The following is a 26691-nucleotide window of genomic DNA, read 5'->3' as shown; positions in this document are numbered from 1 at the left end:
TCATATGTATGCACATTTGGTTCGAGTGTGTCAGATTTATCATCATCTATAGGACCTGTATCATCATTGAACAAAATGAAGGAATCCATGTCAGAATGGACTGCATAAATGGGAAAATTTTGAGGTTTTTCTTCACTGCTCACCATATACTTCATGAGTGTCTCTCTGTATAGCCTCTTTGGTTGCCCAAAGACAGAGATGGTGGCATATGACATGTCTAATTGTAGGGAACCTTGGAGTTTAGCTCCCCATGATCTTGATAATAACATTCCATATTTAGGTGGGATATCAGCTACCACCACATCCATTAAAATAGTTTTATTTGGATACTGGACAAGGGAGACACACAAATCTTTTATCAAGCCTAGACATTTAACTTGGCTGGAGTCAAATGAAAATAGGTCCTTATATGGTCTTGTAATGTCTAGATTCAGTCTCTCCATCACTGATTTGGGCATAAGGTTATGGGAGGCGCCTGAATCAAACATTGCATTGTGTAGTATCTTATCATGAACATGTAAGCTGACATAAAAAGGTAAAATTCCAGTGCTCCCTGTCTTTCCATCAACTTCTGGACCAAAGAGCAACTCTGGAGTATCATCCAACACATTAACATCATCCTTATTGTGAGTTAATTGAAGGGATTTCTTGATTTGTTGTTTGTAAATGTCATGTTTAGCCAGCTCTGAAAGAGGAATGGCTATCTTTAATTTACCAATTTCAGCTTCTAAGTCAAAAGGTTTTTCAGATTGGATCTTGGTATTCTGGCTAACAGCTCTTTCTTTGTCAATTGACTTTTTAGAGGTTTCCTCTTGGTCTTCTGTCTGATCTTGGGGTTTATCTTTTTTGCTCATCTTTTGAGGAGTGTTACTTGGATTGTGCTGTAAAGGAGGTGTGGCCAATGGCTGTTGACTTAATGGATATGTTTCGGTTACATCCTCAACTGTTACCTCATTTGAGATTGAATCAGTTTTGTCAATTGGTTCTGCAAAAGTAATCTTCTTGGGCTGTTGGTTATCTTTTGTTTTTTCAGGCTGTGTCACATTTACAGTTCTGCTTCTCAATTTGTATTGTTTATGAACTTCAAAAACAGCTGTGTCATAGCCTTGTTTGAAATCAAATGATTCACCTGATTTGGTTTGAAACTGATTAATATCATCATCTTTCTGATCTTCTTGACTTAGAAAAACTTGCTGTTCATTATTCAGACCCATCAAATTAATGTGGGTGTCATCTATCTGTTCACTGGAAGTGGATGCTTCAGCATAGTTTTCTTGGAAAGGAGGTCTAATATCTTGTTCTGGGCTCGCCTTTCCAGCATTGGGATTTTGATTTCTTCTAAAATTGGGATTTCTGATAGGATTATTCTGTGGTCCTTCCCATGATGACTTCCTCTCAACTGATTCTACTCTATCACCTAGTCTGTGCATACCAGTGATTATTGCATCTAATTTTTTATCCCAGCCTGAAGGCTCCTCTTTGAAGGTAGTCTTTCTCTCAGTCCTTGTCCTATTTCTCTTGGCTATCAAGTTGGCTTCTACGCTGACTGCTATATCTTGCATCTCAGCCAAAGTTCGGGGAGCTCTTTCTCTCAATTGGTATGCCATGTCTGAATCAAACCCATCAGGAAAGGTGTATAAGGCCAGATCAGGTGGAGGTCTCAGATTTTGGGGGATAGCATTGTAGACATTGTTGAATCGAGCACAATAATCCAGGACAGTTTCTTGGGGACCTCTTTTGATGGCATTGTATTCAGATAAAATATGAAGTGGATCTTTTTTCTTCTCCCATCTGTTCAGAAAAGTTTGGTACAAGGCTTCAAGATCGCCTATAGAGTTTGCGGGGAGTGATCTAAACCATGATCTTACATCCCTGGTTAGACTTTGCACAAAAATTTTCATTCTAACCCCATCATCATCTATCTCATAGTTTTCAAAGTAATCCTGCATTTTCTTAGTATGTTGAAGGGCTGAATAAGAGCCAGTACCATCAAAATATGAGATTTTGGTTTGGTATTCCTGAGGCATAGCCCCCGGATTGGCTGGTAGCTGTAGTGGAGCATATCTATTAGCCATGTTTAGTGGGATAACAGGGACAATAGGGACAAATGGGACTAATGGAGGAAAGGGGATGAGAGGGGTATGTGTAGTTAGTGGAGAGGTTGAAAAAGCACCTTGTGAAGTGGAGGAAGAACTAGGAGACTGTGGAACTGTAATATGTGGATGTAAAGAAACCTTAGCAGGAGTTGCAATATTAGTTTGAAATCCTGCCTCAGAACTTGAATCTGAGAAATTTTCTTCTGCTTGTTGTCTCTTAAGGATTCTTGAAATCAAGTTTGGATTTTGGAACTCAGGTGATGGATTTGGATCTGGGTTAGATCTTGTGTAACGAGTTTTCTTCTTAGGAGCCAGTTTCTAAGATCCTTCTTTAGGAGACTTCTCTGAGAAATGTTAGTATTTGAAAAGGACTGATCAAGTATAGAACAACTGTATGGAACTTAAGACTGAATAAAGATTGACTGAGGCAGCTTTTATATACTCCTGTAAGTGGAAAGCAAAGGCAGTTTCTAAGGCTGTCTGGCTGTCACTCAAGCTTTATCCACAGCATTAAGAATCAGACGGGGGTTTATGAATTTTGTTCAGGTCCCCAGTGGAGTCGCCATTTATGTTAACACCCAGGTTGTTCCGTTTGACTCCTGAGGGAATACGGCCGGGGTAACCACTAACCATGCTTTGGATTACAGGTCCTAGCCTACCTACAATCAGAGAGGGCTCTCTCTTTTAGATTTAACTTTGTTTTCGAAGATTTTAGGCTAGCTATGAGGTAGGAGTTTTGTTTGAATCTTGGTTATTAGCTATCACTCACAGAAGGGCATGCAATGTTTAAAGAGACTTCAGTCCATTGGGCACATGGAGTCCAGAAATGAAAAGTACTTGGTACCTGTGATAAAGAGAGATTCACTGCAGGGCCAGATAGGTATTCATGATACAAACTTTGATTTTTGGAAAAGAAACAGTATAAAATTACACCAGGAAAGGCAACGAGAAAATTCTTTCAGGATCAAATCCTACTCAGAAGCAAAAGAGAATTACTGAATAGAGACTTATCATGAACTTAGAGCAAATAGGAGCATCTAAGAATTCCATATTTACCACTAATCCTGAAGAAAACATATTTAGCAGGAAAGGTTGAGTTTAGGGTGTCAGTAATGGACAAATCCTGAAACTATTCTTTTTCTTTTCTACTAATATTAACCAACATACATCACAGATGGATTATGCAAGAAAGAAACACGAACAGAGTTAGAAAACACTTATTGTATCATGACATATCACGAGATTCCTGCAGCAGTCAATAATTCCATCACAACACGTCCAAACAGAGTCGAATTTCTGGAAACCAGCAGCTCTTTTGCATTATATCTCTCAGAGAATATACAGCCGAGTCCTCTTGAACAAAAACCAACAACCCCCAATAAGTTACGCGGGGGCGCATATATACAAAATTATCTCATCAAATATCCCCAAAATGAGTTATTGCCTAATAACTATTTCTACCAACTTTCTAAGATATTTGTTACAAAATTTATTGCTACTCTAAATAGATACATAACAGTTGTGTGCTGTTGTCAGAGGTCTTTGACTTTTTGGGCTTACTGGGCCGGCCGAGCTCCTTTGCGCCGATTTTGACTATCCTTGCCTTTATGCTGCCATGTCAAGGTACTGCTGTATTGGACAGCTCATCTGTATTGCCCAAGCTGTGCATAGTCACTGTCCACCTCATTCAACTGCCTTTAATGTTGCTTCCGAATACCTTTTTAGACCAAAATTAAATTGATCAAAGCAAAGTCTCGATCATATTTCTCCACCAATCTTCAGTGGGCATCTGATGTCTCTGCATTTTGATTAAGGTCTCATCAGCTTCTGTATACTTATAGTAATTAGGGGGTACTTCAAAAAGGTGTTTAATTTCATTTTCAATGAAGAGCAAATTCTCAAATTTATCATAAAGCTTCTGCCCTGATGGTGGCCCCGCTCCCTCTGGACTGCTTGCTGAAGTTTTTATCTGATTAGCTACATAATTGTTGACCCTTTTGGCATACTGTTCATGGGGCAATAGTTTTCCTGCACTAGTCACCAAGCTGGGAAGCCCTCTGCCATGTAATGCTGTGATTTTTGCTACAAAAGCATTTACTTCTGCCTGAATATCCTGGCATTTCCTCTCTAATGTTTGCACATAATTTCTTAAGGTAAGCACCCTTTTAATTAATAGAATAGTATCAGTTCTATCTCTGATACCCATTGTTGCCAATTGAAGGCCAGTCTGGTTATTCAGGACATTGATCATCCTGCTAGCAATCTCAGGCATGCTTCCTTTGATTTTCAGCACGAGTTCTGTTTAGTAGATTCATCTGGTCATGAATTGTCTCAATATATTTCCATTGATCTGTGATTGACTGGCCTATCTTAGCCCATAGGATATTTTTTACCTCAGTTATAACCTTGCTCATGGTCAGCTCCTTTTCAAGCTCTTTGATCCTTTTTTCTAATGCCCTCACCTCCCTGGTCCTCTCTGCCACCTGCTGCTTAGATTTGTCATATTTTTCCTCCAGCTGAGCTAGTTTCCCTTTGGCATCCTTCAGCTCAATCATCTGTGTTTCTAGAGCTTGTAGCTCCTTCATCATATCTTGCATGCTAAGGCCCGGCACTTGCTCTGCTGCTACTTCTTTTTCCGTGGCTTGAGGTTCAGAAGTTGAGGCACCTGCTTCTGCTGTCTGTACAAGGGGAGGAATTATAATTTGAGGAGGCTCCTCAAGATTTATCACTGGTTGAGATGGCTGAGGCATCTGCTCTCCCTCTTTTTGTTTCAGGGCTGCCTCTAATGCACCCTCTGTTTCTACCAACCTTTTGTGTAAGGCCAACAGTATGGCCACAACATCCTGATCTTTTCTCTGCTGAGCAACATCTTCAGTTTGAGGGTGAAGGGTTGGGGGAAGTTTGACCAGCTTTCTCAAAGCTGAGATATCCTCATCTTTCTTCTTCATTAGTGCCTGCACAGCTTTGGGATCACTTGGGTCATGCCCAAGCTCTATGATGATTTCCTCCAAGGACTTAATTCGGTTGTCCTTGGCCTGAGAGGAAGCTTTCTCCAGTTCTAGTTGGGCAGTAGTATTATGGAGAGAATTCTGTAGCTTGTGTGCTAGAAGTGTTTTGTCTGCCAGAGTGGAATAGACCATCTCACCCGTTTGCTTGTGCAGCTCTATTTGATCCATAGGGTGGATGTCTTTTGCAAACACTTCTAGATTAGTTCTGATATAATCTGCAGCTGACTGTGGCTGCAGCATGGTGGGCATGAAATGGCTCAGGGTCATTTTCCCCTCTGCAATGTCATAGGCTGACATGAGCCTTTGTTGATTGGTGGGCGCCATCTTGAGCAAATGATTGTACAGCTGAAATCTGACTGGCTCATTCCTAGCCTTTATGTCCATAAATTTCTTTTTGATACCTGATTCTGCCCTTCTTTGCTGGCCTGAGGAGCTAACTTCTCCTCCAAGTAGTCTCTCTTGTTCCTGCTGGAAGGAACTGGCTGATGCTTCTGTACTAGGGGGCCCCATACCCATGGACGGCCCAATAGGCATCTCTTCCTCAGAAAAAGGATTGAGCCTTTGCCTCTTCTCCCCTTGTTGGCTTGTTGAGGTAGTAAGGGGAGTGTCTTCCTGTCTGTCCCTTTTCCTGCCTCTTTCTTCATTAACTGGAGTTTGGAGCACTGAGGTCTCCACTGTTGTTTCCTGTCTTGGAGGTATACTTTCTTGAGGGTGTTGTTCAGTAGGCGCAGGTGCTTCGGCCATTTCTTCTTGTTGTTCTACCTACTGTTCAGCCTGCTCTTTTTCTGTAGGGGGTGGCTCCTCCTGCTCTATTTCCTTCCCTTTGCCTGTGTCAGCTGCTTGAGTAGTGGTCTGAGCAGCTCGCTGGGGGGCTGTAGAAGATGAAGCAGTTGCTCCAAAGTGAATAGGTGGTAGAGAAGAAACCTGTCCACAATATTCTAAGTCAGCTAGCTTTTGAAGATTTTTTGCTGCTTTTTGTGTCATCTCCTCTTTAGAGCCTGCCTCCTCTAGGGTGCCCTCTTTCCACTCTAATTGATTGGCATATTTTTCAATATGTGGTATTCTGAGGTGATCATAACTGGCCAATCTATATTTGACCCTTCTAAGACTAATAAAGTGATTTGGGTCATAGGGTGACCAAAGGAAGCTGGTTTGCAACTTAAAGCTCTTCAGGATTTTGTTTGCTTCTTCCCATGCTTCTTCCCTTTTATTAAAAATAAATGGGCCTAGCTGGTTCTTGATTTTGAGCTGTGCCTTTTTGTTTTTGCTGTGGAAATGGATCATGTCTGCATTTCCAGGCTGTCTGAAATATTCCAAGGCAAAAAGCCTCATAGATACATATCTTGGTAGCCTGTATGGGGCTAACTCACAACCATATACTCTGATCACTGTATGGTGTTGGTAGAAGTACCAATCCCCAATGCTGTAAATCTTTGAGAGCTGGAGGATTCTCTGCATCTCATCTGTCAGCCTGGGAGGAGGGGAACTTAGTAGCAAAGACATGGTTGGATGGATGAATAGGTCAATGAATTCACAATAAGTGTATGGTGAGTGGGATACATGATGGAAGATGGAAGACCAAAACACCACAGACCTTTGATTTCCCTCTGCATCAAACTTCTTGAGGGGAACAGGAAAGCTGTCAGGCTGATTGAACAGTAGCAAATGGTAAATGTAACAAGTGTATTTAAATACTCTCTCCCTCTCCAGATTCATGAATTGCTCATGAATCTTATTGGCAAAAAATGTGCCATAATCATACTGAGCAGAAGGAGGCTTTCCAGGGGAGAACATAGAGAGCATAACCAGAGTGGTTTCATCTACATACTCAGTTGTATTTGTTATAGACATTTTTGTGCCTTACAGCATGAAGCATGAAATGTCAATAATCTAAGGGATCCAAAGTCCCTAAACATGTTGTTCCTACCCCTAGAGGAACAAGGCCAGCAAACCACAACACTAAATATCAGTTCTCCACCTGAAAACACTCAAAAACAAGCAAATTCTGGATCATGTCAACTGCTACACTGGCTACCTGCACTGAATGTCAACTGCTACACTGGCTACCTGCACTGAATGTCAACTGCTACACTGGATACCTGCATTGAATGTCAACTCCAACACTAGCTACCTGCGCTGAACGTGTTTGGACATGTGGCAGACTCATTCCTCAAGGTGTCAGAGCCCAGGAAGCTTCCAAAGTGACACTTGCATCAAGGAATTCGAATGGTGATGAGTAAGAGGGTCTATATCTCCAAGTGGAAGCAAGAACCTCCAAGTGGACTCAAGAACTGAAGAATAACTGAAGTGGGAGAGGACACTAGTCAGCTTCATGCCAGCTACAAGCTGACTCACCCTTTCTCCAAATCTCCTATATATAGAGCTCTCTCATGAGGTCTAAGGGGGCTGGAATTTTGTGCAAGTAAGGAAGTGCTGTTGGTTTGTGTATAGAGCTATTGGGTGTTTTGCTTGAAGGAGGTGAAGAGGAGATTTCTTTCAGCTGGGAGGTGTTGCTGGATTGGGCCCATTGTGGTTGTAACTCTCTCAGCACTTTACTTCTATTATCAATAAAGTATTTGAGGTTCTTCTATATGCATGTGTCTTTATGATGAATATATGCTTGTATATTTGATTTATGCTAATCCTATAATCGATTATGGATGTATGCTTCTTGTAGTTTCCTCTTCTTGTGCTTTTACAGGATCTGTGTGTAGCTGGGCCGGTGAAAGGGCAAGGAGCTAGGAGTAAGCAGCAAGGAGTGAAGACTGGAGCGACTATTAGTGCAAGATAACGGTTAGTAGATCATCCTTTTCTTCCCTCTCTCATCTCATAAAGAAGAAACTTTGAATAGCTTTGCATTCAGTTGTTGCTGAAGTACTATCACCTTCAGAGTGGGATAGAGGCATTCTGCATTAGATACTTTTCCCCCCAACAGTATTGTAGCCCAAGATATTAATGATCATATTGATAAGAATCTTGCCTAGTTCATTGAGATGTTCATGCAGGAAAGGAGGGGACCTTACAGGTTGGGAGTTTGACTGAATGAACAATTGAGTGATTTTTGCAATTTGAGCACTGGATAACTTGCCAGCTTGGTCTATCAGGTGTTGTATTGACAGAGGACTCAATGGCTTTGCAGACTGGAAGTGCAGCATCTGATTTATAGCCTCAGGGGTGATGTAGAACAGGACTGAACCTGAGGGACTGAGGACAGCTCTCTGATTTGGGTCATAATTTGAGCAGCATTGGTGGATTAAGTCTGGAAAGACATTGACTTGTGGAAGATAGAAAATGGGCAGATAAGAGTCCCAAATCCCTAAAATATCAGTTCCATTGAGGTGCTTGGCTTTTAGCTCATTAATTAAGGGAATGTGGTATTTGCTTGAGCTCTCTATCACTTCTGCCATCTGGTAATCTCTGTTAGCCAAGGGCAGCCCTTCCAACTCTCTGTGTGGGGCATTTAGGGGTGCAACGTTTAGAACTATTGGGGTCTCCATGTTTCTTATGCTTTTCAGCAGAATTCCACTAGAATTATGGGCAAATGCAACACTTGCGCGGCGGATTCAGATGAAAAAAGGGATTTGCAGTGGAAAACAGGGTAGCCCTGGTGTAAATGAGGTGTAATTGGCCGTCAAGATGAAATTAATCACTTGCAGAGTGTGGGAGCTTGAAGTTCAGGAAAAACGGCAGTTTGGTGTTTTTTACAGTGGAAGAACCAAAGGAACCAGGTTGCAGAAGGAGTTGGTAAATACCTGGTTGCAGCGCGCTGAGAGAAGGCTTATCCAAGCGGAATTCTGGGCAGCAATGGCTTTGGAATCAATTTCTGAAGGTTGGCGGCGGAAACGTCGTAAAACTCATGCAGGAGGCACTGTGGTCTTTTTGCAAATAACGCGAAAAAACGACATTTTTGGGCAAAATATGGAAAATTTGGCCTTTGGCGCCTTTTGTCGGATGACGTCAGCATGACGTCATAGGTGGGGTCGGGTACGGAATGATGACGTGGCGGCCGGTGAGCGGCTCTACGTGGACAGATGACATGGCAGACAGCTCGGAGCAATGGCGGATCGGGCGCTAATGTGATGCTGAAGCGGCAATGACGTGGGGGTGACGTGGGAGTGACGTATGGCGGAAAGAGGAGGGCGGTAAGCGGTAATATTGGACCGCTTATGGTACGGGTGTGGTTTTGGCAGGAGGCCACCCGACGCGATCATGGAGCAACACGTGTCTGAGGCCTGACGTCACCCTTCTGACAATTTCGGGCACTAACGTTCAGGCATCGGGGGTGGTTCGATATTGCAGAGAGTCGTTAGATCGGAGGGCCTGGATCCGACGGTCGACGGGGCGCAGAGGTGATAGGTCGATACGGCGGAGCGCAGAGAATAAAAAATAACATTTCTGGAAAGATGCGCCAGGGTAAAACTTTGGTTATCGGCGGATTTTGGGTTTTGTAATGTTTTTAGGACAAATGGATTTGTTGGTATTTATTTGTAAAACGCGCTTTAGGGTTGTTAAATCAATCAGATATTGATTTAATCCCAAAATAGTTCTTTAGCACTCTTTTGTCTTTGGCGCTTAGTTCCTTTGCTCCAGCACTTTTAGGACTTTAAGGCTATATTGCCTAGGGGGGGAATATACATTTTTTGGGGGTTTTCAATATAAAAGTGATATATTAATAGGGAAAAGGGGAACATAGGGAGTTAAATAATAAGATTAGTAGTTAATATGGATGGGAGATATGGAAGTGAAGAGATGAACACTAAGTTCAGGGAGCAAACTTAGTTTTGAAGGCAGATGATAATGAAGAATGATTATGTACAAGAAATGTGGCTCTGCTATATAACAAGGTGATACTGGGATGTTAGAAAGAAATTTGCTAGGGAATGATTGGGAGGTTAGACATGCTTCACTTTGATGTCACAAAAATGTTGAATAGGAGGATCTACTCTGACCACCATGTGTTTCCTTTGTCTAGGCCAGCGATATAAGAGAAATCAAGCTTCTGCAACCCCATCTATCTATCGATCTTATTGCCTAGCATTTTTTATTACTTCAGGGAGGGTGCACTTAAACTAGCAAACCCTCAATTGCTCTTTTTCTTTTCTTTTTGCATTTTATTTTGATTTTCTATCTAAGACTAGCCTTATTACTTCCAAGGCCCCAGATTAAGCAGTTGGAAACCTTTATTCTCTACCTAACTACTAATCTGCCAAGATTGAACAATTTGGACAGATTTTCTTTCTCTATTCTACAACAAAAATTGAAATATGGCATGATCCAGATTAGACTGTTGGATCACCCATCCAGAAGTAGGACAGCATCAAACTATGCACAGAGGTGCTCCTCCACAGAAATATGAGATATTTGCATCATCAAAGTAGAACATATTTGGAACTTCCCCTGCCAATCATGAAAAATGAAACCTTTTGGTATAGGTAGCTAACAGGTCTTATCAAAGATTTGGTGGTTAGTTTGGATCAGATTCCGGCTAAAAATGTTTTGATGGATGTGGTTGTGGCGAATATTCCTCCTAGATTTGGCATGCTTCTTTCCAGATCTTGGGGAGCAAAACATAAAGGGAAATTGTAGCTTGATTTCTCCTATGCTACTATTCCCGTGTTCGGTCAGATAAGGAAATTATACCGAGAGAAAAATATGAAGTACATGATCACTAGCAAGGAGAAACTGGTAAATCATCCAATCAACTATGTACATACTAATTTAGAATCGTTTGTTTTGTATTCAGATAGTTTAAATGATGTAAATAGCCAAGTAGTCGAAGTAGAAGACATTCCAGAGATCACTAAAAATTTTAGAGAGGTTTTAAAGCAAGAAAGACAAAGACTTGATAGTACCGATGAGTAATCAACCTTCTGACAGCAGCAACATATTGATGGACAGCAAGGAAAAGTAAAAGAGCAAACAGAATTTCAGCATTTGGAAGAGGACGAAGCCGGTTTGTGGAGCATGGATTTTGATGGCGCGGTAGGAAGGGAAGGTGTTGGAATTGGCATTTGGATACGTAGCCTTGTTTTCTCCCCAAACAAAGTGCCAAGTAACGTAAGGGTATGTTCTTATAAATTGGCTTTTGACTGTTCAAATAATGAGGCTGAATATGAGGCTTTAATTGCTGGTTTGAAAATTCTTAGAAAGTTGAATGCTAAAATGATTTCAGTGTATGGCGACTCTGAGCTAGTTATCAAGCAAGTGAAAGGGGAATACCAAGCTAAGCATCCTCAAATGCGGGCCTACTGCAATGTGGTATTAGATATCTTGAGGTTGTTTTCAGACTACACTTTGACATGTGTCCCTCGTGTTCAGAATGTCATTGCAAATTCACTTGCAACAACAGGAAGTAATTTGAAAATACCGATGAATTCAAACAACAAGTTTGAAATTCACGTGAAACATTGCCCGGTTGTCCCTGACAATCAAAGGTATTTGCAAGTGTTTCAAGATGATGAAGAGATCAATGAATTTCTGCAAAATGAAGGTAAATTCAAAGACACTTCTATCGATGCGGAGTATGATGATGGTGAGGCCGATATAGAAGTCAATCAGATGGAAGTTTTGTAGCTGAAGGACAATATCATTCCTAAAGGTCTAATACCTTTTGAGGAGCTGTTCGATCAAGAATATGTAGCCTGAAAACCGAGCTTGCTGCCAACCGAGAAAGGAGTTGAGGATGTGAACATTGGATCAACAGAAAATCCTAGAATGGTGAAGTTATCAAAGGCATTGCCTCCACAGGTAAAAGCAAAGTATATCAGTGTATTATCCTCATTTACTAATGTATTTACATGGGATTATTCAGATATGAAGGCATATGACACAAGCATAATTCAACATATCATTCCGATCAAGCCAAATCAAAGCCTTTTTGTTAGAAGCTAAGAACAATAAATCCAAAGCTACTGCCCAAAATAGAGAAGGAAGCGAATTGGTTGTACAAAGATGGTATCATCGTCCCCATAAGATTTTCAGATTGGATTTCTAATTTGGTGCCCGTGCGTAGGAAAACAGGTGAGATTCGACTATGTATTGATTTTAGAAATCTGAATAAACTATCTTTGAAAGATAATTATCCATTGCCTAAGATGGATCACATACTTCAAAGAGTAGTTGAAGCATCCCTCATGTCGCTACTTGATGGGTGTTTGGGTTATAACCAAATTCTGGTCCATGAGGATGATAGAGATAAAACAATGTTCACCACTCCATGGGGAACTTTTCACTATGCAAAGATGCCTTTTGGATTGAAAAATGCTGGTGCGACTTTTCAGCGGGCAATGGATATTGCATTTGCTAATGAAAAAGATGTCTTTCTAGTTGTTTATCTTGATGATTTGACAGTTTTCTCTAATTCAGATGAAGAGCACCTTTATCATTTGAAGATTGTATTTCAGCGGTGTAGAAAGTATGGTATATCTCTCAATCCAAAGAAAAGTTTGTTTGCCATGGATGAAGGCAAGCTTCTCGGTCATATTATATCAAAGGAGGGCATCTGCATCGATCCAGCTCTGTGGAAGCCATTCAAAAGATTGATTTTCCATGAAGTAAAAAGGAGATCCAATCATTCAACGGTAAGATGAATTTCTTACGTTGTTTTGTGCCCATTCTTGGAAAACATTTAAGGGAAATCACAAACATGCTCAAGAAATATAGTGTAGTGAAGTGGACCAAGGAAGCAATTAAGTCTTTCAATTTGGTGAAATTGGCCCTTTCTTCAGCTCCGGTTTTGATCATCCCGGATTATACTCAAGATTTCGTTTTGTTTTCATTTTCCTCGGATCATACTATGGCAGCGGTCTTGATGTAGAAAAGAGACCAGCTCGAGAAACCAATTGCATTTTTTATCAGAACCGTAAGAGATGTAGCTTTAAAGTATAATATTATTGAGAAGCAAGCTCTTGCTTTGGTAAAAGCATTGAAAGATTTTCGAGTTTATATTTCGCATTCTCACATCCTTGCATATGTCCCTAATGCTGCTGTTAAATATGTCTTAGTGCAAACATATCCAGAAGGGAGAAGAGGCAAATGGATTGCTACCTTGTTGGAATATGATGTGGAGATCAAACCAACAAAGCTCATCAAAGGATAGGGGCTGGCCAAACTTATGGCTGAGTCAAATTTGCATGCCTTGGAAATTAATCTCATTGTTGCTATGTCCAAGGAAGATGAAGAAAGTTCGCCAACCCAGGTATTAGAAATTTTTTTCTTTCTCCTTAATATTCAAACGTTGTTTATGTACTCCAAAATCTGTCACCACCACCTAGAATGGCTAAGACCAAAAGTAGGACACTGAAATTGAAGGCTGCCAAGTTTTGTGTCATGAATAATGCACTATATTGGAAAGATCCTGGTGGTGTCTTGCTCAATTGTTTGGTTGAAGAAGAGGCAAAACAGATTATGGAAGACTTTCACAATGGAGATTGTGGAGGTCATCTTTTCTGGAAGAAAATAGCCAATAAAATTTTGAGAGCGAGATATTATTGGCCAACTCTTTTTTTTGATGTGTACAAAACTGTAGCGAGCTGCCACGAATGTCAGATTTTTCAAAGTAGGAGAAAATTGCAGCCTTTACCGCTCAAGCCCATTGAAGTAAGTGCTCCATTTCAGCAATGGGGTTTGGACTTCATTGGCGAGATCCATCCTACTTCTTTAGCACAGGATAAATGGATCCTCACAGCGACATGCTATTTCACTAAATGGATTGAGGCAATTCCCACGAGGCAGGCCACTGATTCGGTAATCATTTCATTTCTTGAAAACAATATTTTGTCCCATTTTGGCTGTCCAAATAAGCTGATCACTGATAATGCAGCAGCTTTTAAATCTGAAAGAATTATTGACTTTTGTAATAAATATCAAATCACTTTGGGGCACTCAACTGCATATTACCCACAAGGTAATGGATTGGTGGAATCCTCAAATAAATCTTTGGTCAATATTATCAAAACGCTGCTGGAAATGAACAAGAAAAGTTGGCACAAAAATCTTGTTAATGCACTTTGGTCAGACTGAGTAAGTCAAAAGAAATCTATAGGCATGTCGCCTTTCGAGCTCGTGTATGGTGTGGACATAGTATTCCCGACCTCTCTCACAGTCCCAATGGTTAAACTTCTGCAAGAAGCTGGCAACAAGGACGATCATTTGCAGCAGAGAATCAATCAAATGATCCATTTATAGCATACTAGAGAGGAGGTTTTTCAGAACACTTTCAGGCTGCAAGAGAGAATCAAGAAGATATATGATCGAAAGGCAAAGTTGGACAAGTTTCAAATAGAAGACATAGTGCTGAAATGGGATGCAAGAAATGAAGATAAAGGTAAGCATGGCAAGTTTGAGAATATTTGGAAAGGACCTTTCAGGATTGTTGCATATCAGGGCCAAAATGCCTTCCTTTTGAAAGAAATGAATGGAGAAGACTATCCAGGTGGGCCAGTCAATGGTCGGCTACTCAAACAGTACTATTTTTGAAATGTTTTCTGTTGTCATATGTATCACTGTACATACCGGTTTGTTTAATTTCATTGTAAGTTTGCGCTGTCATCATTCTTTCAGTTTGGGGACCGAGGTGAAGGCTATAAAATTGAGGTTTGATTTCAGTTTTGGTTTGGTTTGTTTTGAGTCAGGTCTTTAAGTCGATTTCAATCTTGAAATTGAGTCAGTTTTAAGTCAAATTTCAATCCTGAAATTGAGTCAAGAGTTTAGTTTTGGTTTGTCAAAGTTATTGATTCCATAGCCCAATGGACGAAGGCACTGCCTACTTTCCCAGAGATCTGTAGTTCTTGGCACCTCCAAGGAATTACCATCCCCATTGGAGCCAATGTTAGTGTCGGTATCTTCATCCCTCTTTCAGTGATCAAATTTTCTTGTTGCATTGCATGTTAGGTGTCTCACTCAGTCAGCTGCATTCCATTAGGATCATAGATCATCTGACGGTAGTGGCTTGTTGTACATTTTCCCTCATGCCCTTTACCTACTGGCACATTTCCATTCATCTAGATCATCTGCAGTCATTTTTTGTTTTTAAATCTGCAAGAGTCATTTTTAGGGTTTCCGCTTCATTAGGTCTAGGGTTTCGTCAGAAAGGTCTTCAAAATGTTCAATAACAGTCAACAGGTGCATGAGGCGGTTGAATAAAGTTTCAGTACCAATAAATTCCATAATCACATGCTCAGAGACTTATTTTTCCTCAAAACCCTGTTTTGAGGAAAAACAGAGTATTCTATGTTTTCATGTATAAAATTTGATGTAATTTCAGTTTTTCATATGTAACAGCTTCAGTGGAAACCCTGGTCACCTTGCCAAGCTTTAGCATCTCCATCACCTGCAAGGCAAACAAAAAGTCAAATCATTCAGTTCATCAAAGGCAAAAATAAAGCAAAACTGCCTAAAAACAGAGTTTGAAAAGAAAATGTCAATTGTAAACATTACAAAAGTGGGTTTTATGAGTGAAAAATTAAAATCTTTTGTATATAAACCATTTCTTGTGTTTAAAGAACTCATTTTCATCCAAAAGAGAAAGAGGAACTTAGAGCAAGGTCGTGGAGGGAAAATCGCAGCAAACAGATCGAGTTTCAGGGGCACAGCGCATTGGGTTGTGGGCGCGGCACATTGGGTCACCCTCCACAGTGCAAAAAATACACTGGCACAACGCATAGAGATGGCGCAGTGCGTTGGGTTTGTGGCGCGGCGCATAGAGCTACAAGCATAATTTCACCTACGAAATTCATCCAAGTGCTAAATTTTGCTTGATTGCCACCTCTCCAAGTAAGTCAAACGTTCTTCCAATGCCAATGAATGTGTGTCTCTAAATGTTTATGGTGATTTAGTGAGAAATTTTTCAAACCCTACCTCCTTGCAATTTTTCCTCAAAAACAATTGCTTAAGGATTGCAGTTTGAGTTTTTGTTGTCAAGTCCACTTCATCACTCCCTCAAATTTTTGATTCCCTAATTTATTTTCCAGTTTCATTAACTCATTCTCTAATCCCCATATCCCTAACTACCACTATCCCAAACCCTAGCTACAAATTCCTAAACCCTAATTGTTATCCCAAAGCCTAATTAATGTCCCTAAAACCCTTCTATTCCCCAAAATCTTGTCAGCAACATTCCTAAAACCCCTCCTACCCTTTCCCTTCATAGTCCCTCATACATTTTCATACATTTGGCATCAAAATTTAAGACACAATAAATCTCTTCATACTCATCTAAGAGAAACTCAAATATCTGGCAAACATATAATCTGATCCTTCCTATGACCGAGATGAGGAGACACATAGTGACTCTCCTAGAGAAATGCATGCACCAAGGATACCACACAAGGGTGGTAAACATATACGAGAGGAGCCCACTTCACTTGCCAAGTTGCAGGCCTACCCTCTTGCTGTCACATGCTTTCAACACCAATCCTGTTATTCTGTGAGATGGTAAAGAGAGTCCAATACCATCATGAGTTAGCCAGGTTGTTTGTGCTCCGTCTACATAATGGCCAAGTCACTCTAGCTGGTGCGACATTCACCTTGACACCAGAGTCTATTTCTCTAGCAACTGTCATTCCAAATGTCAGTGAGCAGTGGAATAAAAGGCAGCAGATTGACAGAGAACAGTATGAGCCTTACATCAAGGCTAGTTATCAGAGACATCTCAGCAGAGTTTTTCCTTTCCAGTATCTGAAAGACTCATATGCTCCCTTGATGAAACTCATAATTAAGTATTTCAGCTGTGAGGGCAGGTTTTCTCGCCTATATGTTTATCACATCAGATTGTTGATGCACTTTACCAGGGTGAGAATGATGAATCTCCCCTACTTTATTTACTGGAACATTGAGAAGATGACCACCTTAGTGCAAAGGAAGACTCCTCAGCAGCAGTATAACAACATATATCATTTTGCACTAATTAAAATTGTGGTCTTACATCAGTTTGGTTTACAGAACATCTCATGGGAGGATTTCATTTCACATGAGGTCTTTACAGGTCCTCATGTACACCCAGTAGTTTTTCATGAGACAAGTGGACCTTCACATTAGCAGGAGATTCATGATACATAGACCGCTAGTGTGCCAGTATTGGTCACCTATCAAAAGGGCACTAGAAGGTTGGTTGCAGCAGCAAAGTGAGTATTATCTCCACCCAGGGTGGAAGGGGTCTCGCTTCCTCCATTAGCAGAGTAGGTTCATGACAAGGGCAAGCGGCCATTACATGATTAGGGACCTTCAGGAGAGTAGGAAACAGATTTCATTCTCATTTAGGATGATGACATTGATTTGGGCCCACAAAGCTCAAAGCTCAAGGAGATCATTTAGGAGCAACAAGCCGTCATTAATGATTTGTCTCTCAGATTAGAAAAAGCGAAGTGGATAATCAAATACCTGGAGCAAAGAAACAAATAGCTAGAGGACCAGTAATTTGTCATGGAGCTGCAAAACATAAAAGAAAACCGGCAAGAAATCAAGAAGGCACAGGGTAAGTTGACACCCATCGAGCAAAAGGACGATGACCGGGAATATGTATTGGAGAAGGTGAATATTCACTTGGAGAAGCTGCTAGCGAAAGCTAATAAGGAGAAAACTATGTTGAGGCACATGGCCTACCACTACTTGGCATGAAACATGAGTTGCAAAGCGAGAATAAGGAATTTGAAGGCCAAGTTGAAGAAGGCATCAAGGAAATGAAAAGAGAAAGATAGACTTTAGATCTTGGCTGAGGCTTCCTTGGCCCAACATAGCATTTAATGGAGCAATTTTGGAATTTTTGGCTCAAAAAACATGTTTTTCTGCCCAATGCACCATGCCACCTGGCGCTCGCTTTTTATGGGGGTCTCCTTTTGATGAAAACTCAGCATTTTTGGATTTTTCATGAAAAAATATGCATGCTCACAAATGGCCAAGAAATTTTTACAAGTTTTGAGCTTCCAAAAAGGTCAAAAACACATGAAAAATGACCTTTCTGCCCCTTTTTGGACACATAGGAAGCAATGTTGGGAGAACTCAGTTTTGGAGGGGCAAATGGAGGCCAAATTCAAAAATTCCACTTGTTCTGGAAAGCAGACAGGCATACCTTTCCAACAATCACACTTGGACCAAATTTGAACTCCAGAAAGGCCTTCAAAAGAAGCTTCAAAAAGGCACTATGCTTAGGGAAATTAGCGCAGTGCATTGGAGGAATTTTGCTCAGTTTGACCAAAAATACTCAGTTTTTCGCCTAGTTTCTTGACAGTTTGACTTTTTTCATTTTAAATGTCGAACTCATGATGTAATTGAATGTAATTTGATGGATATTGATGTAATTATGCTAAATTTTCACTCATAGAGGTAGATTCATCCATGAAAAGGTAGTTTGCAAATGAATGAATCAGTTCCCTAGTTTTTAGAGGCAAGCTGTTCCACTGCCTACTTTTTAGTTTTTAGTTTAGATTTTGTTGGAAAATCTCCTAAACTTATGAGCTCGACCCCTAGAGGCTAGGATGAGTTATTGTTTGCCTATATCTTGTGATTTTTTAGTCATTAGCATGGTTGGACTTTTGAGAAAGTTTGGACCTTCATTGTATACACATTTCAGCAGTTTTGCTAAGGAATAGACTAGGGTTTGCAGCACCTTATGGGATTCCTATGGCATCTTGCTTTGGTATTGTGTTTTCTTCTGTAATTGTAAGTCTACATGTGTTTTATGTATGCCATTATCTCTCTTTTCTTCATCTTAACTAAATCAAACAAGGAGAAAAGTAGAATACATTGAAATTGTAGTGCTCTACGTAGATTTTGTTTAGTTATCTATGTTTTCAGCTGTTTGAAGAGGATCCCTGAGTTTTTCATGCCCTTTTCAACTCCTCACCTGTCTAAAAGCTCTCCATCTCAAATTTGAAGTACTAAATCACTTGCCTACCTTTCCCCATAGAGATCTCTGCAAAACTGAGCCTCATTCCCCGGACCCAAATCTGCCTTTCACATTTGAGCCAACAAAACATCATTAAATTCAATCAAAATCTTCTACACACATACCTAGCCTAAGATCAGTATTCACATCAGTCATATCAAGCCCTCGTTGATCATATTTTGTGGAGATTGACAAGGAGAGAGCCCTCTCCCGACCTGGTAGGGCTAGCTACTAGGTTAAGCGTCGTTTGATGTTATCCTAGATCCTATCTTTCTCAGCCTGAGGTAGATTTAGGCACTAACACCTCATATGTAGTTACCAAACTCTAATCTTGCAATATTCAAACATGTAACATTTGCACACACCTTTTTCCACCACACTAGGTGTCGACTCGATTCTTCTCATGAAGATTTACACATTAAAGCATTTATATGATCACAAGGTTTTATTCATTTGTTGTGTAGGGTAATATTCCTTGGCTATTAGATTACATGTTATAAGTTATTTTATATAAAAGAATGTGCCTCAGTTCACTTCACATTTTTTTAGGCACATATGATGTTGATTACATTGCCTATTTGATAAACTTATGTTATGTCTAACCTACTACAATGCTCATATTACTTTGAAAATTCATACTCTATATTCTTCATGATTTCCTTCAAAGCTTGGTACAGGGTTTTTTGCATCGCACTAGTTAAAAACTTGTTTATAAGGATGGCACTATCTTCTTCACTATTTAATGTGGTATCATTTTATTCGTTTACACCAATACTCATATGGTTTATACGAATTAATATTATTGTCTATGCATTATTCCACGCCTAAGAAGGACGTCCATTCCCATCGCCATGTGTATCACTTTTACCGAACTCCAAATGATTGTTCAAATCCTTTGGTGTCATATTAATGGTGTGGATTTTTCTAGGGTTTCACTATGAGGTTAATGACCTTTTCTGGTTTCTATGTTGTCATTTTCAGTTCTTGAATGATCTCCTTTAGCCTATCAATATCGGGAAAGAGGTTAAGACACCAACTGGGACGGAGGTTAAGACACCAAGCACAAAGGAGAAAACCCATAAAAGGAGCATTGATGAGGCAAGAGATAAAGTGATGGAGGAAGCATCATCAACTAAGAAAGCCAAACTTCAGGAGCAGAGTGAGGAGGAAATTGAAGTCAAATTGACCTAGAAGAACATAAACTAGCCAATTTTCCAAGTGCTCTTAGAAGATCCTCAACAAACTACCACCTCCAGTTCAACTGAGGTAGCAATTTGAGGCTTAATAGTTAGCTCATCAACAACAGGTCTTAGATGGGAGGAGGGACATATGAGAGAAGAGAGAAATAACAAGGTTAGGGAGTAAACGTTATCACAGGTATCATCTCACTTAGTTCCCTACCAAACTAGGCTCCTAGCTACCATAAACCATCAAATGAAGTTTTCCTTGTATCATCCTTAAGTGTTGTGCCTCCCATCCGGGCCACAATTCAGAACAATGGACTTGTCATTTGATATGACTAATGTCCCATTACAAGACAAGATAAATGTTTGTAGGCAGGTAGGGGAGGTGATTTACAATGAGTTAAGCAAGGGAGCCTTGACCATCAACAAGGCCGAGAAGTTGTTGGAGAAAGAAGCCATCAAAATAAAGTAGGAAAAAGCTAATTTGAGAGCCCTTCATTTGTAGAATGAAGGCTTCAAGGAGTTGATTATTAAACTTGTGGTAGACCCAAATGATAAAGTTGCCATAGATGCCATAATTAAAGGTTCACATTTTAAGATCTAGTCATTAAGGAAACAACTTAAAATGCTTGCAGCAGAGCATGTGAAAACAAAGGAGTTGGCCCAGGTGGAAAATGAGAAAGATATTTTGGCCTAGGAGTTGATAGAAAGGAATAATGAGGTGGTAGCCCTCAAACTAAAGGTTACAGAGTTTCAACAAAAGATCAAGTCTCACATTTGTGTTGTGATTGTACTAGACAATCCACATAATCCACTGAGCAAATGACCAAGGCTCTCACTAATTCACAACTATCAGAAAGCGAGCTCAAGAAAATGTAAATTGACTTGGACAATACCAAGAACATGTTGGAAAACAAGGAGAAACAACTCCAATCCACCTAAGCAAGTGTGGAACAAATCAACAATAAATATCAAGTGGCATAAGATGAAATTAAAGGGTTGAAGAATAGGTTGAAAGGCAATATGTCCCTTATTTAAGCTAGGAAATTAATTTGAGATGGAATTATTTCTAAAATGAATAAGATATGGGAATAAATGAACTTAGTTGTAGAACAAAAGGTTGCAGTCAAGGATACTAAATTCTTCATCCTTACACCCAAAAATGAAGATGCTAGAAATGCCAAGACTACAGAAAATTTTATCAAATATCTGCAATGAGAAATAAGCCAATGACTTGAGAGCCATGGATATCATATATAGGACATGGGAAATAGTTGAGGTTAGTCAAGTGATCCAGAAAGAAGCAGTGAGGACTAAAGTTGAGGAGTGTTTGAATGATCTAGCCCAATTGGTAGTTGCATTCAATTCGAATTTTGATTAGAGAACTAGGGCAAGGTTACCTAGATGTTAGGACTTCCAAGGAAACTTGCATCCATGGGAGTAGAATGAGAAGCTACTAGTCAAAGCCAAGAGTAAAGTAGACTCTTCTCATGAAAAAATCGCCACTCTCAAGGGGAGGACTATAAAGGGATTTCCAACTACTTTGGCTAGTGAAGACCTTGTTCTCTTCCGAGTCCAATTACACTGAGCTTACAAATTTGAAGATAGCATATAATACTTTTTTTCATGCTCCTACACTAGATCCACTATTATGGTAGAAATGTGATCATTTTTTTAACCCACCACGAGTCTGAACATTGGAGCCTAGGTCCACCTCAAGAGATCAAGGAATTCAACAATGAAGATGTTTTGATCCATGAATTATGGCATTTTCACATCAATTCTATTTTTTTTTGTAAATATTTTATTTTCAAGATGAGAATCAAATTTGTTATGTAATAATTAGGACAACTCCACTAGATGCATGCTTGCACAGCTGATTAGTTTAGATAGTTGTAGCATTCTAAGGTATTTTTTGTAAATTATTCTTGTTTTGGTTCTCCCTATATAAGGGAAGAAAAACTAATTAGTAAGGGTTCAATTTATTGTTCGAGAGGTTGTAGTTGTTCTGCAAGTTTTTCCAGTTTTGGCTCTTATGAGATTAATTTTGTTCTTGAAGATTAATGAAGAAGTTTTTGGTGATTCTAAGCATTGAGATGTGTATTATGTGATTCTGTCTATGTTTGTCATTTCATATGTGTTTCTTTCCTCTCATAATTTGTGTAATTGTAGTTATTGGAGTCAATATTACATAACAAATTTACCTATGTTATGTTATGGAAAATGATACCTAAATGTGATTTGGTGGATAAAAATAGTGCTCAAAATTCAAAGTGTGTGAGAGAGCTCGAAACCTAAATGATTGGATAGATCTCGATGATCTGAACCCAACGTAATTCGTTTCACTCAAAATTGATATTGTATGCTCCCGATATCATGTTCTGATCGAATTGGCAAACAACTAAAATTTTTGGAATTTGGGTTGCAGGTACACCCAGTCAGCACTCTGTACGCTGACTAGGCATTTGACTATGTTTTTATGGGCCAGTCATTAGATGACACCAATCTCGTTTTTATTGGTTGATGTATGGTGTGATTTCATTGGTGTAATGTTGGACCAATGAGGGAGAGCCACGTGGGCCAATCGGTGGCTGCCACGTGGCCTCCTCTTACTTGGAAAAATTTTGGTTAATGGTCGAAAGGAGGCCACAGGGGTCGAACCCACAACCTCAACCAACAACTCCAACGTCCTAACCAACTACGTTGCGATGGTTCTTGTAAAACAATGTGCCAGGTTTACGTTAAATGGATGTGCCATTAGGGGAGGGGTCGAGCTCAGCCCTAGCCCCTGGCCACCCCAACACCACGTGCCGTAGCCAGGGGGATAAGGGGTTAGGCCTTAGCCCAACCCATGGCTATGGCCCAAGCCACCACAAACGACCAACGACGGAGGAATGGGGGGCCAGCCTTGGGTCGTATGACCCATGATATGACCATTGCCGGAAACTAGGCGAAAAGTATGGGGGCCAACCCCAGGTCATAAGGAGCCATGCAACTGAGAGCACGAAGACTTAGCGAGGGGCCAACTCTGAGGAAATATGGGTGACCATGCAACCAGGAGCACACCAAGTGGAGGGATTAAAGTCGTGGGACATAGGACCTGGATTATCAGCCCTAAACCAGGTCAAATGCGTGCCATGTGACCATGATTTTTGGAACTAGGGGCTTAATGGGTGAACCTATTGTCTTACAATTTCACCAGTCGGGCGGGAGTGTATGCCAAAATTGCGCGTTGGTTCTGGGTTTGGGGTGCTCAAGCGAGGTTTAGGGTGAATTGGATGATGATTAGCTGGAGAGTGGAGTAAAAACTTGAAACAATAATAATTTTCTCAATTTTTGGCCAAATGAGGTGCAGAAAACCAAAATGGGGGTTTTTTACAGTGCTAGATCCATTGTAGATATCAGTTATGTTGTTTGATCTTAGTAAAGCATGTAAACACACTTTTGAGCATTTTTAATGAAAGAGACCCTACATTGGAAGCTGGACCAGGAGATGTAGCCCAAGGGAGTGGTGAACTCCTTTATCATGCTTTGTGTTATGTGTTTCATATATGCTTATTTGTCTCTGTTGGGCTATAAAATTTGATTAAAATTTACTTGTTTATGTGTTTGGTAAATTGATCCTATACCCAAGACACATAAAATTTTAACTTGCAGATTGCTAAAAATTTTCAAGTTTACACATACAGATCATAATGTGTGGGATTGAAGGCCTTAAAACATGCTCCATGGTTTATGTATCTCATTTCCTCTGTCTTTTTCATGACTCTACCAGAATTTAGTGTACATGATTATGTCATTAGCCCTCTGCACTGGGTTTCTTTTCTTGTACTTCTTCTTTCACCTATACTGCAACAATTAATGGAATTGCACTCTCTATGTGTAGGCCACCAAAACTAAACACTAAGTCTTTAGAATGAAATATTGCTTATGTATAAACTAAAGTCGCCTCTGAGTAGGGTAATTGAACTAGATTTAGTCATTTTATATCTAATTCTTGAGCAAAACATATTTATCTTCAAGACACATTAAGATATCCTAGGCACTGACCTTCTCCTCAACCCGAAGGTTGTCTCTAGGAACCACAACATCTTCTAGCGCCATTGTTGGAGACAAAATTAGAATATATTTCCATGGGTGCAAATTTGTGCATTCCTTTATATGGTGAGCCAAGGAAGTGTGGGTTGAGATCTCTGACCTAGTAGAGTCTTTGGGTTTTAACACAAAAGCTATTTACAAAATGCCAAAACCTTCTTAAAAGTGAGAACCAAAAAGACCAATATGCCCAAAAGACCCCTAAGATACAAACATAACCGCCACACATCAAGGAACAGGGGGATAACCCAGATCATTCCCTGGAGGATCTAAAAGCCCGAGTTCGCCATGAACGTGAGATTCAACATGTTCTAGACGCCCTTATAATTGTTCCATACACTCAACTAGTTGCCTTTGGCCTATTGGAGTGACACTAGGCGGTCTTGTATGTTCCATTGATTGCATTGCAAATCATTCATGAAATTTACTATTTCATTACGATAGTCATGCCTATTTTGATCCAACTATTCCACGAGTGCAATGACTTGCCACAATTGAGCTTCCAAGGTGTCTAGAGAGGTGGCAAAAGATACACCACGAGGCGACTAATCAAGGTTATGGGCCACCACCTCATCAAGCTTTGCATCTCAGGGCTCCTCTCCCTCCACAACCGGGAATTATATTCTATGTTCAGTGCTTGAGCTTGTGGTCCTATCTCTCCCACATGACAAATAAAATTAACTTGACTTAAAACTTGACAAATAAAATTATCTTGAAACTTGATTTTTTTTACACAATAAGAAAACTTATCCTAGTATATATTTTTCTTTTTCTTTATTTGTTATTTTTCATCAACCTCAAGTTGAAATTTGATATACTTTATTTCTTCCATTTATCATTAACTTCCAAATACATCTATGGAATCTCGGAATAATTGAAACTGTGTTTCTTCATGAACCAGTCTGAAATCCGTTGTCCGATCATCCGCTTATAAATGCATGAACGACCCAAAAGTTGAAATTGATTTTCGGCTTCCATTGTCAACGTACTCTTGCACCCTCTTTCTAGAAATTGTACAGCTCGCAGCTTTGGATTTAAAATAAGGGTGATTCGTACCATTGGATTCGTGGCAAGTTGAACCTTTACATATCCCTTCGACGTCTATGTTTTTGTCTTACAATAACCCTTTTTATTTTTCATTATTATTTTTTTTTCATGGTTTTTTTTGCCAGGTCAATTTGATAGCGATTTTATAGTATTCAAAAACTTAAATGGTGTAATCTATAAAATTTAACATCCTAAAATTTAAAATTTAAGTTATATAATTTACACCATTATAGTATTTTAATTTTTTTAAGCTATATAATTTACACCATTATAGTATTTTAATTCTTTTAAGTTAAATTCATTTAAAAGATTAAATGGTGTTTTAAACCATGAGAAATCACATCCTAAACTTTACAAAATTATAGTATTTTAATTTTTTTTAATAGTTAGATTCATTTAAAGATTAAAATAGTATTTTAAATCAGAAGAAATCACAATAATTAATAAAATAATCATCAAAACTATATTTATGTGGTTGTGAGAATAAGGATTTTCTATGGTATTAAGTTTTTAATGTCTATTTTGAGATCTATTATTTTGGAGATGTTCTGAATACGGACACTTATTCAGATATGAAATATAAACATTTAGTCAGTTAATTAAAATCAATATTATGTAAAATCCGTATTTTTTTTTCAAAATTATATTATTAATCAATATTGTGTAAAATCCTTATTTTCTTTTTAAAATTATATTATTAAATTACAGTCTATTTTTATCTATTTTACAGTGAATACAACAACATTAATAGATGTGGTTAATATAAGTAGATTTACTTAATTTTATTTTTCTTTTTTTTAATTAGTAGATCTATAATTGTTATTTGATCATTTATATAATAATTTTATAATTATATTAGGAAAATGTAAAAGAGTAAATATGTATTCACTTAATGTTATTTATTATTTAATAATTTGAATGACAATTTTCTATTTTATTGGTTTTTTTATAATTTAAATGAATGTAGAGCTTTTTATAATTTAAATGAATGTAGAGCTATTGTTTAATAATTTGAATGGAAATTTTCTAACTTATTGGTTATTTGATAATTTAAATGAATGTGAAGCTGCTGCAAGTAGAATAAAGGGTAAGATAATATTTAAGCCACTGTTAGTAGAATAAAAAGTAATGGAATCATATTAAGAATACGGGGTGATAAGGTAATATTAAGGTACTGGGTGATGTTAAAGGCACTAGTTAAAATTCAGTGGACCAAAAAATTTAGCTATCTTACTATGTTAGGGGATAGTATAACACAAAAGGAAATAAGATCTAAAATGCTGAATTTTAAAAGTAAAATCATCTCAAAACTCTACCACTTACCCAACAAAAATAACTCGAAAAAAAAAAAAAAAAATGAAGGTGAAAGTAACCTACTT

The sequence above is a fragment of the Pinus tabuliformis genome, chromosome J, assembly GCF_031772625.1.
Source record: "Pinus tabuliformis cultivar Carrire ecotype Pingquan chromosome J, CPIR1, whole genome shotgun sequence".
In the NCBI taxonomy this organism is placed as follows: domain Eukaryota; kingdom Viridiplantae; phylum Streptophyta; class Pinopsida; order Pinales; family Pinaceae; genus Pinus; species Pinus tabuliformis.
This window is presented reverse-complemented; position numbering follows the sequence as displayed.